This window comes from Hippoglossus stenolepis, chromosome 1 (assembly GCF_022539355.2).
Source record: "Hippoglossus stenolepis isolate QCI-W04-F060 chromosome 1, HSTE1.2, whole genome shotgun sequence".
Classification (NCBI taxonomy): Eukaryota; Metazoa; Chordata; class Actinopteri; order Pleuronectiformes; family Pleuronectidae; genus Hippoglossus; species Hippoglossus stenolepis.
This window is the reverse complement of record NC_061483.1, coordinates 30,717,884-30,731,756: the sequence shown is the minus strand read 5'-3', so window position 1 is coordinate 30,731,756 and position 13,873 is coordinate 30,717,884.

Genomic DNA, 13,873 nt, shown 5'->3' with positions numbered 1-13,873 from the left:
AAGTATACTATATGTTCTGGAGTAAACCTTTCAAAACTTTTCTCCCCTTCAAACATACAGCTTCTTTACAATTCTTTAACAGAATAAATAGATGCGGAAAATATGGTAGAAATCTACCCAAAAAAAAACAGTCTCTAGAAAAACAGCAAAAGCAAATGCTAGAGAAATCTGTTTATCTTCTTCTGTTAAAACAATAGAAAAGCGAAACACATAATCACACCAGGGTTTCTATAGAAAGGTCACTTTCAACAAACTGCCTCATACTGTATATGCTTCTTTGTATATCACTACATTTTATGCAATTCACCAAGAATTATATATAAGAAATTATGCTGCAATCGTCAAGACGCCGATGTGCAGCAGGTGTTTTATCATGCTCAAACAGGAAGTCTCTAATTATCCTGGAGCGAGTGATTTCTCATGCAATAATATCTGTCCCCTCTGCGAAAGCTACAGGCAATATGAAGGGGTGAGTCGCCAAATTAAAAAGGACAACAAATTACTAATTCAAATAACAAAATACATACTGAGGAAAATATGAAAAACAAAATAAACAACACAAATAATAAATCATCACATACATATACGCAAACTGCATAAACTAACAAACAAGTTAGCGGTCAGTTATAGTCTGGCTAATAACACTGTCATTTATTCTTAGTGAACAGATATACACTACCGTTCAAAAGTTTGGGGTCACCCAGACAATTTCGTGTTTTCCATGAAAACTCACACTTTTATTTATCAAATGAGTTGCAAAATGAATAGAAAATATAGTCAAGACATTGACAAGGTTAGAAATAATGATTTTTATTTGAAATATTAATTTTGTTCTTCAAACTTTGTTTCAAGAATGCCATTTGCAGCAATTACAGCATTGCAGACCTTGGCATTCTAGCTGTTAATTTGTTGAGGTAATCTGTAGAAATGTCACCCCTTCCTGAAGCACCTCCCACAAGTTGGATTGGCTTGATGGGCACTTCGCGTACCATACGGTCAAGCTGCTCCCACAACAGCTCAATGGGTTGAGATCTGGTGACTGCGCGCCACTCCATTACAGACAGCATACCAGCTGCCTGCTTCTTCCTAAATAGTTCTTGCATAATGTGGAGGTGTGCTTTGGGTCATTGTCCTGTTGTAAGAAATTGGCCAATCAGCGCTGTCCACAGGTATGGCATGGCGTTGCAAAATGGGTGATAGCCTTCCTTATTAAAATCCTTTTACCTTGTACAAATCTCCCACTTTACCAGCACCAAAGCAGCCCCAGACCATCACATTACCTCCACCATGTTGACAGATGGCGTCAGGCACCTTCCAGCATCTTTTCATCTGTTCTCGTCTCACAAATGTTCTTGTGTGATCCAAACACCTCAAACTTTGATTCGTCTGTCCAAACACTTTGTTCCAATCTTCCTCTGTCAATGTCTGTGTTCTTTGCCATATCAATCTTTTCTTTATCGGCCATCTCAGATAGGCTTTCTTGCCACTCTGCCTAGAGGCCGCATCCAGTCGCCTCTTCACTGTGACGGACACTGGCGTTTTACCATTTAAACTGCCGTTGAGGACCTGTGCGTCTATTTCTAAACTAGAACTCTAATATACTTGTCTTCTTGCTGAGTTGTCACCGGCCCCACTTTCTTCTCTGGTTAGAGCCGTTTGTGCTGTTCTCTGAAGGTAGTAGACACTGTTGTAAATTTCAGTTTTTTGCAATTTCTCGTATGAATAGCCTTCATTTCTAAGAACAGAATAGACTGAGTTTCACATGAAGTTCTCTTTCTGGCCATTTGAGAGTATAATCGAACCCACAAATGTGATGCCAGATACTCAACTAGCTCAAGGAAGGCCAGTTTATCTTCTACCAGCAAACAGTTTCAGCTGGCAACATAATGCACAAGGGTTTTCAAGGTTTCTAATCATCCATTAGTCTTCTAAGGGATTAGCAAACACAATGTACCATTAGAACACTGAGTGATAGTTGCTGAAATGGGCTCTATACACTATGTAGATATTTCATTAAAACCAGACGTTTCACCTAATAGTCATTTACCACATTAACAATGTATAGAGTGTATTGATGAATTTAATGTTATCTTCATTGAAAAAAACAGTGCTTTTCTTTGAAAAATAAGGAAATTTCTAAGTGACCCCAAACTTTTGAACGGTAGTGTATGTATTACATGTTTATTTGAATATAGAGCAGGAAGTGAGATCCGATCACACTTGGTCACAGGAGACACATTATAATGTCAGTTGTGAACTGATAAACTCAGACCACATCCCTGACCACTCATGTACACTGGTCATGCGCGCCGGTGTCAACAGGAAGCATTTGGTTGTTAGTTGCAGAATTGTCACAGATTGCTCAAATAACAGCTCGTCTCCTACACATGTAAGAAGTTGTATCATTATTAGATACAGAATTTAACTGCACAACAGCTGTTAACAAAGACAACAGGGTTAGCAACGCTTGCAATTGTTTATCGATGTTCCGTTTTAACACTTTTAACCAAGGCCAATGCCAGCTCTTTTCTTCCTGAAGGAGGTTATATACAGTAATAGGAGCCTGACGAATTAGTGAAGATGACGTCATGACTGAAAAGACACAATCAGCAAGCGGTGGTGAGTCTACGTTATTGTTTACAAACATTTCTGTTTCTTCCTGTCCAGACTAAAATGCTGCCCAGCTGTAGTGTGAACACTAGTCGTATCCGTCACAGAGTTGATGCATTTAAAAAAACAAAACACTTGTGATCTCAGAACTTGTAGACCCCTACATAGGCCGGTTTACTGCCCCCTCCCCCACCACTTCACTTAGCAAATATTAGCACATAACTGCTGGAAAGACACCATAAAAAGCTACGGTCATGGTTGTAAACCACAACCCCCGGAGCTGGTCTACTTTGGTGATTCAAGCTACCCTTCCATATTTGTTGAAGCATGAAGTAATGAATAGCATCAATCATGCAAAACTGCAAAAAATCTAATGATGGACAATAACAATTCATTAAGTTTTCTGTCTTTGCTGCATCAGTCCTGAACAGAAACCCAAATCCTGAACATGCGGTCTAATGGGTGAACTTCAAAGATGGGGACAGACAAGGCTATTTTGTTTTTATCAATGCACTACTCTTTTAGCACAACCTCTGTGACATCCTGTCTGCCTCCTTCATTAATCCACACCTGGATTGTGTTTATTGAAACAATCAGGAAGATTTATAGAGCCAGTCCTGTTGAGCGTTTTAATGTAGTGTGTTTTCACGTGTGACCTGTGAGGAGCTCTTGATGGGAATATGGTTTTCATTACCGTGGTCATTATGACCGTGTCTGGTCACCTCCAGTCGTTCCCCAAAACATGTTTATGGAAAAACCTCCACTGTGACTGGAGGAACAAATGGTTTAAATTAACTGCACTGAAAGGTGTGCATTTGTTTAACTTGCTGTTTTATAAGCTGCAAAACATGTCTGAATTACAGTAGTTTTAAATTAGGACACAGGGACAACTTCAGGTGAGATAATTCCACTTGTTTTAATTGCAGATTATGTGTGCACACTTTTTTGCCTGATACTGTGATTTGCAAACCTCATAGCTCAGGTGAGAAGATCCCTACTTAAAGATAAACATTGCAAAAAGCACAATGACCATAAAGTAGTCAATTGTAAAGAACTGACCATGGACCACCTATATTTTCATATGGGCCATTGAAAACACTTACAATTTATCAGAACCTGCCATGGTTGTATGAATTAATAGATATGTTTTTATTTGTAGAAAAATAGATATTACAAAGGAAACTACATCATTAATAATGTTGAAGCGAATGAGAGGAAAAGGCTGCGTATGCAGGCATGGCATTTGAGGCAGAGCAACAAGGGTGGGAAGCAATAGTTTGCCCTGTGGAGGTTGGTTGCAGGGGTTTCCTTGCAACATCCACCATCAGGTTGCTCAAAGACCTGGGGATCCATGGACAAGTGTTGCACCAGACCATAAAAGAAACATCACACACTGCAGAACGCTGCAGCCAATGGCTCTGGATCAGGAGAAAAGATCCTAAATGGGCCCCTAGATGCTAGGGACATGCACCACGGTCTGATCAACCTGCGGTGGGCCTGCCTTAGAAGAGGGTGTCTTGTGATTAAAAGGCCTAAACGCCTGATGATGCTAAGGTACACAACTGAAGATATGTCCCTAACGTCCGCTGGTGGTCACTAACATCTGATTACATCAACTGGTGGTCGGCATTCATTTTACATTATATTACATGTCATTTGGCAGACGCTTTTATCCAAAGCGACTTACGCTTATTAGTGCGGCAGAACGTACATTATGTATTCTCCATCTTGTCCTATGTTCAAAAAGGGATAGAGGTAATGATGTCTGATCTACTGAGCGACCACAGGGCTTTCATAGTGCTGCTATACAAGCCAGAAGCCAGTCAGATTTACCTTTAGCCTCAGCGTACCCTTAAATCCCTTAAATCCGGCCATTGATCACAAGGCCAAAACATTTGATGACGCTAAGGTGCACAACTGTAGGTACATCCCTAACATCCGCTGGATGCCAGCAACACCTACTCGTAGTTAGTAACCTAAATTGTGCAGAAGACCTTCAAACATACAAGGGATATTCAGCATCTTGTCCTATATTCTAAATAAATAAGTGTTCTGTAAACACGCAATGATGTGGAGAAAAAACTGAACTAAAGAATGGGATTCCTGGACGTGTAGTCTGTGCAGTTAAAATGCTCTGAGAACAAACTAGGTCTGATTTAACAGCCGATTCAAATAGTACATTTTAAATTGACTGAAAAATCTAAGTCATTCTTCAGAGTGAGATTAATATGGTCTAGATCCCAGAGTTGCCAGAAAATGTTTCCACCAATCCTACTACAGGCCACCAAGAAGCTAGGAGCTCACTGACATCATATCTGTTCCTTGCGTATATTCTGAAGGCCCTTTTGCTATTCATTTGGTATCTGTTAATTGAAAAGTCACTTTTTGAAGACGCAGGACAAAAACTGATCAGCTAGTACTTTACTATGCATCCAGATCTATAGGGAGAGGGAGCAACCCTTGTCAAGAACTGTATATGTTGAATCTTTCCCTAGAGAGAAATGTTCCCCTGACTAATCAGGGAACATAAAATTCAAAGAAAACATCTTTCTATTGCGCTCACTTTGGCTGATCAGGCAGAGCAAAACCTGCCAGACCAAAGTTTCCCTGAAAAAAATGTACTTTCAGTTTAATTCAATTTTATTCATACAGCACCAAATCATAACAGAAATTATATCAAGGCACTTCTGTGGGAGCTAGCATGGTTAGCGGGCTAACAACAGCATTTCACAGAGTTTTAGATAGTACATATATGTGCCCTGCCAGGTTGTTTGCCATGTCAGAAAAATACCCACACAAGGTGCACTTAACCTGCATTTGATGCACAGTGCTTCCAAGAAAGACTTGAGTTGTTTTGTGTGTTTGTTTGTTTGTTTGTTTGTGTGTGTGTGACGTAATAGGCTAACAAACTTTTTCATGTGAACTTCATTCTAATCTTGTTCAAAAGGAGCTAATTTTGTATTTATTTTTATTTTACTTAGACCTGTTACACTGTAACCAATCAGCCAGCCGATCAGTCAATTCCCATAACATAGATCATTACATTTTATTTTCAGGTTCAGACATGTTTTAAAGTTAATGTAAGGTTAGGTTTGAATGTAAGTTAGTGTGGTGTCCTATGAAATCATGACATAACTGTGAGTTGGTGTGTGGGTGTGCATGCGCTACTCAATAATCTGGGCTAAAGTGACTGAAATAAATTACAACATGAATCTGTTCTCTCACACATACTGACAGAAGAAAAATTAGGTGAAGTGTTTACTTTTCCTCAGCCCTTGTGACACATGAACGCACTCAATTCAAACAAACACACAGGTTATAGATGCAGAGTGTAACACAGCAGAGAGTGGTGATCTGTCGGTGGCTCTCCTTCACGCTAAGCCCTTCAGCCTCCTTATTTCAACCCCCCCCCTCCCCAAACCCCCAGGAGAATAGTCTTGCATTGTCATTCACTAACAGTAATGAGGTAGAGGGGAGCTGCTGAAGTGCTGAGAGCTGACAGCAGAGAGGCAGAAGGCAGGGATTAAAGTCAACTCAATGGCACACTGTGCTGGAAATACAGGGGTAAAGGGAGGGGAGGTGAGTGAGCTAGGGGAGACGTGATTACACAAAGAGAGGGGGAGGAAGTATTTAGCATGTTTAGAACATTTGCAAATGAAGGATTCTTACTGAAAACGATTGTAGGGTTGCAGGCGTATGACCTTCAGACCAATGGCTGACAGAGTTCAATCAGCAGTAGTTTTTTGAATGACATGCATTTGGATTAATTTTAATTGTTCAATTGCAATAGCAGGATATATATTAAGTTTGATGATCTTTTGTTTGATTTGACAGACAATAGATATTTTTTGCCTCTAATGCTATTGTCAGGCAACTTTACAGGAGTCAGTTTAGGACGTTTCCTCGGACAAAATGATAATGTTGGCACATCATCTCTTCCAATTATTAAGATTAATATTTCCTCGGCAATGAGCTCAGCAGGCTTTGTGGACAATGAAAGCCACGCCAGGAAGTTACTATAGCTGTTTTCAGACATGATCTGCAGGTAAGGTCTGGAGAATTGAATACAGAGTTTACCCGCAGTTTGGTTTTCACTCATGCACAATGCTGCGGGAGGATCTCTGCACAGAAGCATTCAAAACAGCAACAAACCCTTTGTATTATTCAGGCGAGAGGTGGAGCAGCCGGGTTCAACAGGCAGAAGCAGGATAATATATATAATATATTAATTCTGCTGCAGAGATCAGATGTTTTTGTTGACAGCACATCAACACACATTCATTTTTGCATCTGCCTCTCGCTCGCAGTGAATCCAGTGATCCCCTGCTGTTTTCTCACATCGAATTCTCCTGACTTTCTTAGGAGTGTATATTGCATTACATTACATTTAATTTATCCAAAGAGACTTCGAATTACTGCATTCAACATATATGGAGGCCTTACGGGGTTCAGCATCTTGCCCAAGGACACTTTCGGCATGGGCTGGGATTCGAGCCACTGACCCTCTGGTTGACCCCTCATCCACAGCCCCCCCTGTATACTAGGGGGCCAGGCGTAGAAAGTCCACAGATAATCCGGACCCTCTCACTCAAACTTTTGCGTTGCCACAGAGGATCTGCGGAGTTCAGTGCATGTCTGAAAGCACCCCAACTGTCTTTGCTCAAGCATCAAGCATAATCACTTTAAATGTATGAGGTATTCACAGTATATTTTGCTTTACTTTTCCCCAAGATTCATATTTTACTATATGATCAGTAAAATATGCTGTATTATAATAATAATTATAAGTATATGTAGACTCACTTCATAATTATTACCAAATGTGCTCAAGAATACATTAAATAAATGTACTTGTTATAGTGTGATAATATGACACATAATACCAATGCATATAAGCCAAGCTATGAGAACCAAAGTGAAACAACCCCAAGTTATTCTAGTCAGGACCATTTACAACTCGTGCAGTTGAGATTTACAAATATAGAAATATCTTCCTGTAGTCTGAGTAGGGCTGGGCGATATGGAATTTTTCAGTTGATATCGATATATTTTGCGATATAAATCAAATAACCAGAAAATAAATGTTTGCACATTTCTGTTTATGTACAATGTTCTTCTTATGAACTAACATTTCTTATGCAAAAAACTGTTGTTACTTGTTGTTATTTTTACTCATACTTACCTGCTTGTACAATCATCCTGTGCCACTGCACTTTACTTATAACATTTCATACAAACTACTACAGTGAAAAGGTGTATATAATGTACATACTCAGCATTTTTTTTAATTTAATTTAAATTATTCTATTACCTTTTTATATTTCTTTATTGTCTTGTCTACCTTATTCTGACCTGTCTGCTGCTGTAACAACTGTATTTTCCTGGTGTGTGGATTAATAAAGTTTAATCTTATCTTATCTTATCTTAAATCAGCGCCACTGCACTGAGGCACATTACTCCGCTGGTCAACAAGTGACTCTGCTCCTCTGATGTTTTCACTCACGTGTAGAACTGATCTTTATAACAACCTGCTGAATTCATATTTATGTTCCTGGATAAACAGGGCATCGCTTCTTCTGCAACAAAGAAGTCAAAACACTGCGTTACGTCGTAATTTGCGGAAGGAACTTCTGTCTGCAGGTGTGTGTGTGGGTGTGTGTGTGTGTGTGTGTCCGCTCGTCTCTGTCGCTCCACATACACAAACTGATTCACCATTTAGTCCTATATTGTAAAATAGTTATTAATCGATGATGTTGGATCATGACTCCGGATTGTTCCGGTCATTTTAACCCTGATGTCCTGGTTGTGTGCTTAAAGTTACGTCTCGTGTTGACACAAAGTAAACGTCAGTCCTGTACGTGTCCAAAGAACTTGTGATCTGTAATGGTGTTTATTGTTTAAGTGTAAAGTGAGCGAAGGTCAGAGGTGGAGTGAGGAGGAAGCAGACTCCGACAGGAGACTGACCCAAGACGACCGGGCCTTTATTGAGCGTCTGTCTGATCCTGAAGCAGCAGTGGTTATAATCATTCAGAGGTGGAAACCCGCTGAAACAATGAATGTAGCTGAAAACATGAATCATTATGTTCAGTCTCTGTATCGATGCAGAGTCATCCACCTCTCTGGAGGAGCCTAAACATTAGCACGTGTGCTGATGCTCCTACACTCCTATACCTAACCTGATGTGGGCGTAGCTCTATTCCAGCCACATGATTGGTTCAGCGCAGCGCTATTCTCATTATCATTGGTTGTACGTGTTGTCTGTCAAAACATTGATGGGATGAGTTCTATCGAAGTTATATTGACATGTCTTAAATTTCTATCAAGGAAAAGATAATTATCACTATCGTTTTATCGCCCAGCCCTAAGTCTGACTTGAAAAGGTTTATGTTATTTTCAGTTTTAATTGCATCAAATGCAGTGGCGGCTTTTTAATACAGGGCACCGCCCTCTCCAACATACTGAGAGAAAAAGCTGATATGAACATGTTAAACATAATTTAATTAGCATTCAATAGAAATCTTTGTCAAATTGTATATGGCAGCAAATCTGCAAATCTGGTAATTTCTTGACAAAAACACCTTTTTACAAGAAGAAAAGCTTGGTCTGGACGACCAGCTTTGACAGATCTAGCAGCAGGCAAGTGATTAAGGACGAGCTTACACCTGGGGCTCCTCCTGCTCTTGTTATGAGAAACAGAGGTGGCCAACCGGATGTGTAAGTAATGTCTTTTATTGCTTCCCCTGTTTGCTGTTTCAAAGTGTCGGCACTGAGGTACTTTGGACAACGACGTGGGTGAAAGACCTAAAACATCTCTCTGAAGTTGCCACAGTCACTGAGACAATGAGGCTACATTTCTGCGGCAGGCTTAGCATTGCTAATGAAGGCTACAGGATTGGCATATTATGTGTTGTGTTGTTGAGTCTGGCTTCACTTTGTTTGTCACTCGCAACACTGTGCCCCCCCAATAAATTTATCTCCAGCCGCCACTGGTCGAATGTTAAAAATGTCATCAACACACCCATTCGCTTGTATTGAATTCTGAAGACATTTTCCTGCCGGCTCATTTGGACAATCTCCAGACATTTTACCAGGGGCCTGGCAGGAAAATGTCCACAGCATTTGAGTAAGACATTGAAAATGTCCAGGGTTCAGTGCATTGTCTGAAAGCAGCTATGGTGTTTTGTGCTGCTGCTTTTGTGAACACTCCGCTGTCGCTCATTCTCATTCTCTCTGTCTCAGCCGGTTTCTTTCTCTCTCTCTAACACACAAACACATTAATCTTTGGCAGTACATGACGCCGGCCCATGAAAACATCCATTATGTGTTTTTTTTACCATCCTCTGCAGGCAGGCAGGATTCCAGTTGAGAGTGTCTTTCCTTTCACTGATCCACTCAGGCTGATTAAACAGGTTGGCATGTATCCTGCATCCCCTTGTCTCTTTTAGCTTTCACCAACAAGTAAAAGCAGGTCCAATATTACGTGAACATTTTCTCTTTCTTCCACTTCCATTCCTTTGACAATGTCCTCTTCGGATTCTTCACCCGCACTGCTGAATACCAAGCTGTCTTACTGCTTGCTGCCTACTCTGGCTCATAGCTCTGGCTCAGGTTGTTGCTTTTGTTTGTGTTGTTGTTTAGCAACAACAAGTATGTTGTGAATATCCCTGCATGCTACACCAGAGTTACATGATCCAGGCATTCCGGAGTGCTGTGGCAATGACAGAGATGCCATTCTTGCTATTATAGGTTTGTATACCATCAAACTACATTTGAGCAGAATATTGCAGCAGACAATGTGAATTTATAAACAGTACAAACTCCACAGTGGCTGCAGCTGACAAACACATGAAAAAAGTCAATTGTAATTGATGCAGATTTGAAAGCCTGTTCCTGGTGAAAGCAGCGTCCTGCAGTATTATAAATATTGAGTTGACATCATGATCTTCAATTAGCTGAGGTAAGAAGAGTACATGGTTTTAGTCTGACATGGGATGAATTGATTGCTGTATTTGGAAAAAACAACTGACTTCCAATTAATTTATCTGCATTTAATGACATTGATATGAATCCAAAGTCATACTTTGGAAAGTGAAAGAGGAAGCAACAACAGAGGGAACAAAGAGGGAGAGCCAGCTTCCATTTGGGGTGTGGGTGGGTGGTTGTGTAAAAGCCTGTGGTACAAAGCTAATGGTCCAGCAACAGCACTTAAGCCATCTCTCTTGATCGCATATCAAGTATTAGAGCCCCATGTGGGATGTGCTGTATGTCAGTGTGTGACAGCAGCAGACAATCTTTACACAGTAGACCTGCTACATACCCATGTGTGTCCCACTCAACTTGACAAAGACCATCATTAAAGTGATCCCAGTTGAATATCAATACATCTGAAAAACATGACCAAACTAATATACCTTTGAAAAAATCTGTCATTTGTTGGCAATGTTAACAAACTTTACATGTTGGTATACTTATATTATATTATTGACATACACCAAACATGTATCACTGTTTTCACTTTTTGATGGTATCTTCTAACAGACAGATTATGTGAAAATCAGCTTATTGTTGAAGCCCTAATAAATAAGTCTGGTATATTAGGGCTTCAACAATAAGCAGATTTTCACATAATCTGTCTGTGATACAAGTTTGGTCTATGTCAATAATATAATATAAGTATACCAACATGTATGGGGCGTCTGTGGCTGAGCAGAAGGTTGTCCAATGGCCCCTCATAGAAAAAAGTGCTGCCCTTAGATGCACTGTATGAATGTGTGTGTGGCAAACTGTAAAGTACTGTAAAGTACTGTAAAGCGCTTTTAGTAGTCATCAAGACTAGAAAAGTGCCATATAAATACAGACCATTTAGACCATTCACCATGTAAAGTCTGTTGTGGTGGTAAATTAGATAACTCAGTTAGGAAGTAAATTGGAATATTTGAACGCACCCCAAAATCACTGGTTCATTCGGTGCTTGACTGCAGATCAGACTGCAGAGTACCAAACACTGTCCTGAACGTTCTTCAGCTCATACATTAGCAACTTTGATAAAGTAAAAGCTTTCCCACTCTATCATCTAACATTACATCACATATATTTTCGACACCTAATTATTAAATAAAATACCAGGTATTAAATAATACAATAGTACTTCCTTCTTCTAATCAGTGGGGAAGAGAGTACTGAAACACTACTGAACATTGGTTCAACTTGTGAGCTTAGAACGATGGTTCATGGAGTATAAGCTAATATAAACTCTATATTATTATATAAAAAATGTGGTTATACTTCCTACTTCTCACTTGAAGACATGAGGGAGAGGGAGAAAACTCAGCAGGAAGGGCATGAATACACTGTACATAATCATTCAGTCACAGACACTGTTTTGCATGGCAGCTTCCATCAGGCATTATAAACTACTACAATGATCCTTTTCTCTCTACTCTTCCTAACAGTAATGTTGTGAATTTTGCTGACTGACTGAAACCTCAACTGACCGCATCGTTTTGGGAAGTGATTCAGTTCAGTTCGTTCACTCAAAATTTATTTTGAACGAAACATTCGCAAACGACACAACTCTACTGCTAAGTCTAAATCTGTTTTCCTTTGCCATAGCCTCATGGACTCTTAGGCTCTTAGCCCAGCTGAGGAAACGTTGAGGCTGGGATCTGCAACTCTCTGTCTTACATTTACAGTGTGCTCTTTTGGGAAAAGCATTGTTAATGGTCTGTCAGCTTCTGTTTGTATACACTGCATGAAATATGCCTACTCAAACATTACTCACAACTGATGGCAGGCAGTCTCTCTCTCTCTCTCTCTCTCTTTGAATATGGGCTATACAAATACAATTTGATTGATAGATTGATTGATTCAAAACCATTAGTCACTATGTAAAAAATGCAATTAATTGCTCCATTTACATATTCCAATAATATTCCTGGACACCTGTTATACATAAAATAATGGTCTTAATGTGTTGTATTAAACTGGGTAAGTTTCCTGGTGACATCAAGACTATCCATCTCTGCTGTATTTAGGATTTCTTCCCCATCTTTATAGAAGTGAAATACTGAATTACTGGACTAACCCTTTAATTTCACATGTATTCCTGTTTCAACCATAATATATATGGCAGAATGATAGTTTTTCTCAGCGCCATGGTAAATAAACTTTCAAAACATCAGTCGTAACATACAAATATCTCATCAAGTGTTTGATTGTGCAAAACAAAAGTACAATAAATGGTCTGAGTCCATGTGAAAATCTTAAAAAAACATTCATTAACATCTAGATTATGTCAGCAGCACTCAAAGTTTGTTTGAAAAGGACTTGACTGAATTACAAACCCTGACTCTAAAATGTATACAAGATCTGGTTTCATTCAACCCACAATCTATTCTGCAACAGAGGCTGCTATTTCCAACTGCAACTGTTGTAACCCCCACCCACCTGCAGTGTATTTGCACCATTTATCTCAATAGTCTCCATGAGGGAAAAAAAGGCTACCAGCCATCAGTAGCCATCTGAGAGTGGCTGCTTCCCAAGCTGTCGAGCACTTTCATGTCACTTCCCAGACTGGCCTCTATGTGTTTGGCCAAATGAGATATTTATTTTTCAATTGCAACAGTCATTTTCAGACTGAGGCAATAGATCTTACGAGCTGCCATTCCCTGGATAGCAGTAAAACATCTGGTGTGGTGGATAAGTGAAAAACCTGGAGATGGGAGACTTATTAAATTGCACTGGTGTCCTCTGTCATATGGTCAGCCAGACCTTTGGTCCACTCAGCATCATATATCAGGGCAGTAAAGCTGGGCCTTTTGTTAAGAATTAGTGCAGGTCCACTCAGTGCCATCCACAATGAATGTGTGATGGATATGCTAATCCTACTCCTATTTGTTGCAGAGCTGATCAATACTGAAATGACTATCTGTGTGGAGCTCCTTGAACTGATTCAGTAGTGACATTTTCATTGGATTTATTCTTTTTCTTCTCTTAATGCTCTCACTCAGATATTTGCACCATTTTCGTGCCAAAAATCGGAACTTGGTTATTATTGGAGTTCACCCTGACTCATAATTGCTGCTTCACAATAACTGACTCATCTAACCAAAGTGGCTCGCAGCTGATTGACATCCAATCGTGTGTTTACAGAACAACATTTATAACACCATGACTGTTAACTATGTATTAGTACTACTACTACCTAGTTAACGATGTAACTGTTTTACTTGAGGGTAATCAAAATATATACTTAAGCATCAAT